The sequence below is a fragment of the Canis lupus genome, chromosome X, assembly GCF_003254725.2.
Source record: "Canis lupus dingo isolate Sandy chromosome X, ASM325472v2, whole genome shotgun sequence".
In the NCBI taxonomy this organism is placed as follows: Eukaryota; Metazoa; Chordata; class Mammalia; order Carnivora; family Canidae; genus Canis; species Canis lupus.
The window spans coordinates 48,854,370-48,861,482 of NC_064281.1; the positions used below are offsets into that span (position 1 = coordinate 48,854,370).

General features: G+C 40.3%; 1 pseudogene; it reads left to right on the plus strand.

The window, feature by feature from the left end:
• Positions 1-1,006: 1,006 nt before the first annotated feature.
• Positions 1,007-2,770, plus strand: LOC112664164 (zinc finger protein RFP-like; annotated as a pseudogene).
• Positions 2,771-7,113: the final 4,343 nt, after the last annotated feature.

A 7,113-nucleotide genomic window follows, 5' to 3' on the forward strand; every position in this document is an offset into this window, starting at 1 on the left:
TATATAGCAATAAAGGCTTACCTCAGGAAGCAAGAAAAATCTCAAATAAAAACATAAACTGATACCTAAAGGAGATAGGGAAGGAACAACAAATGAAACCTAAAGTCAGCAGAAGAAAGGAAATAATAAAGATTAGAGAAGAAATACGTGATAGAGAAACACACACACACACAGACACATGCAGTAAAGCAGATCCATGAGGCCAGGAGGTGGATTTTGAAAAATACTAAAAAAATTGATAAACTCCTAGCCAGATTCATCAAAAGAGGGAAAATCTAAATAAGGAAGCCAGGATGGCTCAATGGTTGAGCATCTGCCTTCGGCCCAGGGCATGATCCCGGGGTTCCGGGATCGAGTCCCACATGAGGCTATTAGCAGGGAGCCTGCTTCTCCCTCTGCCTATGTCTCTGCCTCTCTTTCTGTATCTCTCATGAATAAATAAATAAAACTTTCAAAAAAGTCATATATAAAAAATAATCCAAATAAATAAAATCATGAGTGAGAGAGGAGGAATCACAACCAACACCACAGAAATACAAACAATTATAAGAGAATATTATGAAAAATTAAATGGCAACAAATTGGGAAATCTCAAGAAATGGATACATTCCTAGAATCTTCTAAACTAGCAGAACTAAAACAGGAAGAAAACTTGAACAGATCCAGAACAAGCAAAAATTAATAAATGGATAGACGATAGATAGATAGAAACAGTAATCAAACATCAACCAAGAGACAAAAGTGCAGGGCCAGATGATCACAGCTGAATTCTACCAAACATTTATTTTTGTTTTAAAGATTTTATTTATTTATTCCTGAGAGACAAAGAGAGAGAGGCAGAGACATAGGCAGTGGGAGAAGCAGGCTTCCCGCGGGGGAGCCCAATGTGAGGCTCAATCCCGGGATTCTGGGACCACACCCTGAGCCGAAGGCAGATGCCCAACAACTGAGCCACCCAGATGTCCCTCTACCAAACATTTAAAGGGGAGTTACAGGGATCCGAACAATGACTGTCCCAGTCCCACAGGAAGCCCACCTTGGCAGCCCCCTGGTACAGTCACAGGACTCTGCTGGGAGACAAGAATTCATGCTCACTCAGCAGGGCACTTGCACAGGGATGACCAGCAACAGTTGGGGCCAGTGCATGCATTTGAGATCCAGGCAGAGGTGCAGCCCTCTGCCTGCCCAACTTGCAAGGCTGCCAGGAAGGGGCAATCAGGAGGGTGTGCAGAAGTCTACCTGCCCAATGTGTCTGCAGTACTTTGCCAACCCCATGAGGCTCGACTGCAGGTGCAACAACTGTTGTGCATGCCTCACCCATTGCTAGGGCGAGATGGAGACCGACAGGTGATGCCCACAGCGCCAGGAGATCTTCCTGCAGCGTCACATGAGACCCAATTGGCACCCGGCCAACATAACACAGCTAGTGAAACAGATGTGCACCTTGTGGTCATTGGGGGCCCTGGCCGAGATGGGGGTGTGGGAGAAGCACCACAAGTCCCTGAAGGTGTATTGTGAGGCGGACCATGTGCCCATCTGTGTGGTGTGTGGCTGCTTCTGCAAGCACATTGGCCATAGCATGCTGCCGCTCAAGAAGGCAGTGGAGGACTTCAAGGAGCAAATCCAGAACCAGCTGGACCACCTGGAAACACTGAAAGACTTAAAGAAGAGGTTCTGGGCACAGGGGGAGCAGACACGAGCTGAACTCTTGAGCCTGAACCAGATGGAGAGGGAGAAGATCGTCTGGAAGTTTGAGCAGCTCTCTCACTCCTTAAAGGATCATGAGTATCATCTCCTGGCCCACCTTGAGGAGCTAGATTTAGCTACCTACAACAGCATCAATGGTGTCAACACCAGATCTCCTGCAATGTCTCCCACCCGAGTAGCCTGATCACCCAGCTGGAAGAGAAGCAGCAGCAGCCTACCAGGGAGCTCCTGCAGAACATCAGGGACACATTGAACATACGTGAAACAATCAGGATCCCTGATCCTTCGATCACACTAATAGATCTGCAGGAAGGAAAAAAAGCCACATTTTCACCCCAAACCGTCTCTTCTTGCCTGAAAATCTGAAGCAGTTCACAGGAAAAATTCAGCCAATATGGGGAAAATTCAAAAATTGAGAGAGGCTCAATCATACTCAGTAGGTATGACTCTAGACCCAGACACAGCCTACCCCACCTGAATCCTTTCCTGCAGCATGTACGTTTGGCATAGTTACTTCTAGCAGGACCTGCCCAACAACCCAGAGCTGTTAAATCTGTTTCCCTGCGTCTTTGGTGCTCCAAGATTGTCGCTGGGAGACACCATTGGGAGGTAGAGATGAGAGATAAGGCAAGCAGACCTTGATGTATGTGAAAACTCAGTGTGCAGAAAAGGTAGAGTAATTTTATCCACCCAGAATGGATTCTGGACAGTGTCTTTGTGGTATGGGAAAGAATACTGGGCTCTTACCTCCCCAGGGACTTCCCTCCCCCAGTGGACCCCTCTCCAGTGGGTGGGGATTTTCTTGGACTATGATTCTGGTGAGGTCTCCTTCTACAACGTGACAGACAGGTGTCAAATTTTTACTTTCTCTCATGCTACCTTCTGCGGGCCTGTCCAGCCTGAATTCAGTCTGAGTTACTTGGGAGGGAAGAGTGCAGCCACTTTCATCATCTGCCTCTTGAGTGGGATTGATGGGTTTTCTGGCCATGTAGGCAATCATGCTCAATTCCATGGAGACCTTCTGTTGATGAGGTGCATAAGCACCCAGCCATGCAAATTGTGAGATAAATGAGAAGTAACAAGATTGCCTGGAAATAAAAACCAGATGATCAAAATACATACATACATACATACATACATACATACAGAAGAGTTAATACCTATTCTTCTCAAACTATTTCAAAAATATAAATGGAGGGAAAACTTCCAAACTCATTCTATGAGGCCAGCATTACCTTGTTACAAAAGACAGACACAGAACCCGTTAAAAGAGAAATGCAGGCTAATATCCCTGGTAAACAAGAATGCAAAGATTCTCTACATGATACCAGCTGATAGAATCCAACAGTTCATTAAAAGAATCATTCATGATGATCAACTAGGATTTATTCCTGGATTGCCAGGTGGGCTAAACATTCACAAACCAATCAATGTGATACACCATATTAATAAAAGGAAGAAGAACCATATGATCCTCTCAGTGAATGCAGAAAAAGCACTTGACAAAGTACAACATCCATTCTTGATTAAAAAAATAATAATAACCACCAACACACTGGGCATAGAAAGAAAATACCTCAAAATCATGAAGTCCATATGTGAAAAATCCCACAGCTAGTATCATTCTCAATGGGGAAAAGCTGAGAACTTTCCCTCTATGGTCAGGAAGAAGACGGGATGTCCACTCTCACCACTGTTTTATAACGTAGTACCGGAAGTCCAACCCTCAGCAATCATCCAACAGAAATAATAAAAGCCATCTAAATCAGCAAGGACAAAATCAAACTTTCACTCTTTGCAGACAAGATATTCTACGTAGAAAACTCAACAGATTCCACCAAAAAAAAATGTTAGCTCTGATTCACAAATTCAGTAAAGTTGTAGGATACAAAATCAATGTACAGCAATCTATTGTATTTCTATATACCAATAACGAAGCAGCAGAAAGAGAAATTAAGGAATTGTTCCCATCTATAATTGCACCAAAACCCATAAGATACCTAGGGTTAAACCTAATCAAAGACATGGAAGACCTGTACTCTGAAAACGATAAAACACTGATGAAAGAAATTGAAGGTGATATGAGGAATTGGGAAGACATTTCCTGCTCATGCACTGGAAGAACAAGTATCGTAAAAATGTCTATACAACCCGAAGCAATCTATAAATTTAATTATATTGCCATCAAAATAAAAACATTTTTCACACAGCTAGAGGAAGGAAAGAACCGTAAAATTTGTACAGTACACCAAAAGACCCCAAATAGCTAAAGCAACCTTGAAAAAGAAAACCAAAGCTAGAGGCGTCCCAATTGTGTACTTCAAGTTCTATAAAAAACTAAAAGTTATAGTGATCGAGACAGTGTGGTACTGGCATAAAAATTGATGCATAGAATAATAAAACAAAATAGAAAACTGAGAAATGAACCCACACTATATGGCCAACTTTTGACAAAACAGGAAAGTATATCCAATGGGAAAATGACAGTCTCCTCAACAAATGGTGTTGGGAAACCTGGACAGCAGCATATAAAAGAATTAAACTGGACCACTTTCTTATATTGTATGCAAAAATGAATTCACAATGTATTAAAGACTCAAATGTGACCCCTGAAATCATAAAAATCCTAGAGGAGAACATAAGTAGTAACTTCTTTAACATTGGCTTTAGCAAGTTCTTTCTAGATATGTCTCCTGAGGCTAGGGAAACAAAAAGAAAGATTAACTGTTGGGTTTTCATTAAAGAAAAAAGCTTCTACACAGCAAAGAAAACAATCAAGGAAACTAAAACATAACTTACAGGATAGGAGAAGATATTTGGAAATGACATATCTGATCCAAAATCTATAAAGAATCCAAAATCTATAAAGATCTTATAAAATTCAAGTCCCAAAAAAATAAGTAATCTGATTCAAAAATGGGCAGAAAGACAAACATTGTATGTTCTCATTCATGTATGTTCTCATTCAATAGTGAAAGAGAATATAAGGGAAGGGAGAAGAAATGTGTGGGAAATATCAGAAAGGGGGACAGAACATAAAGACTCCTAACTCTGGGAAACGAACTAGGGGTGGTGGAAGGGGAGGAGGGTGGGGGATAGGGGTGAATGGGTGATGGGCACTGAGGGGGGCACTTGACGGGATGAGCACTGGGTGTTATTCTCTATGTTGGTTAATTGAACACCAATAAAAAATAAATTTATTATTAATAAATAAATAAATAATAGAAAATGGGCAGAAGACATGAATAGACACTTTTCCAAGGTAGACATACAGATAGCCAACAAACACATGAAAAGATGCTCAACATTACTAATCATCACAGAAATGCCAATCAAAATTACAATGAGATATCATCTCACACTGTCAGATTGGCTAAAATCGACAAGACAAGAAACAATTGGTGGTAGCAAGGATGTGAAGAAAGGACTAGCCTCTTGCACTGTTGATGGGAATGCAACATAGTGCAGCTTCTCTGGAAATAGTATGGAATTCCTCAAAAAGTTAAAAACAGATCTACCCTACCTTCCAGCAATTGCACTACTAGGTGCTCAAATAATACAATACTATTAATTCAAATGGATACACACACCACAATGCTTATCAGCATTATTTACAATGGTCAAATTATGGAAACAGCCCAAGTGTCCTTTGACTGATAGGTGGATAAAGATATGGTATGCTCATGCAATCAAATACTGCTTAGCCATAAAAACGAATCCATCCATGTCGCTCAAATGGATTGAGCTAGAGAGTGTTATGCTAAGTGAAATAAGTCAGAGAAAGACAAATACCAGATTATTTCACTGTGTGGAATTTATGAAACAAAATAAATGATCGGGGGGGAAGAGCGAGAGAAAGAGAGGTAAACCAAGAAACAGACTCTTAACTAAGGAGAACAAACCGATGGTTACCAGAATGGAAGGTGGGGGGCGGGCAGAGGGGTAAACAGGTGATGAGGATTAAAGAGTACACTTGAAATGGTGAAACACTATGTTAAACTAATATTACACTGTATTCACTCACTGGAATTTAAACAAAACTTAAGAATCTATATAAAGGAAGGGACAATGGAATTAAAAAGACACAAGAGAAAATATCTACTTACAAAAAGTTGGCAGGTACATAGAAAGAAAAAGATATACGACATAAAGACAACAAAAAGCAGAGTGGCAGGATTAAATTCCATCATAGCAGTAATAACATTAAATGTAAATGGGTTTCAAAATCTCCAAATGAAACACAGACATTGATGGAATGAATTTAAAAATATACGGTTCAACAGAAGCTCACTTTACATTCAAAGACACAAATTGGTTGAAACTATAAGAATGAAAAAAAGCAACTATAAGAATGGAAAATATTCCATGCTAACAGTAAACTAAAGAGATGGGCTAGTATACAGATGTAAATAGAAAATAGGCTATAAAAGAGGAAAAAAGTAATTATATAATAATAAAAAGGGCAATCCCTCAAAAAATATAATTATAAACATATAATTATAAACTTAGCCACAGAGCTCCAGAACAGATGAAGCCAAAACCAAAACAGCAAAAGGTTGAAATAGACATATTTCACCAGGGCCCATAAAACACTCTGAAGGACAGGATACACATTAGGACACAAAACAATTACCAATAAATTTAAAATTCTTGAAATCATAGAATGTGCATGGAATTACATTCCATGTACTTAGAGTGAGATCTTTTAAACATTTTTTAAAAGATTTATTTATTTATTTGAGATACAGCACAGGCACGTGAACATGGGGGGAGGAGCAAAGGGAGAGGGAGAGGGAAACTTAAGCAGAGTCTGTGCTGAGTGCAGAGCCCGACACAGGGCTCAATTCAGGACCCTGAGAATAGGACCGGAGCCAAAACCAAGAAGTCTGACATTTAACTGACTGTGCACTCCAGGTGCCTCAAAAACACATTTCATGGACCAGCGGGATTAAGAAGAAATCACAGGGAGATCTACAAAATATTTTGAGGTGAAAAAAATGCAACAAACTAAAACTTACAAAATGCACGAAAAGCAGAACTAAGAAAAAATTGGAGCTAAGAACATGACGGAGGAGTCAGGGTCCTCAATTCACTTGGCCCCACCAAATTACCTATATTATTTTCAAACCATCCTGAAAACGTACAAATTCGACCTGAGATTTAAAGAGAGAAGAACCAGAATGCTACAGAGAGAAGGGTTTTCGCTCTAACAAGGTAGGAAGGCAGAAAACTAAAATAAAAAAGAATCAAGTGGCGGAGGGGCCCCACGAGGACCCAGGCAAAAGCCTGGTAGTGAAAGCCTCTGGGACAGGAAAGGCCAGTCCTGGAGAAGCAGGAACTTACTTATTTATTTTTTCCAAGGACAGAGGTCTTTATTTTTTATTTTTTTACATATTTTTTGAATTG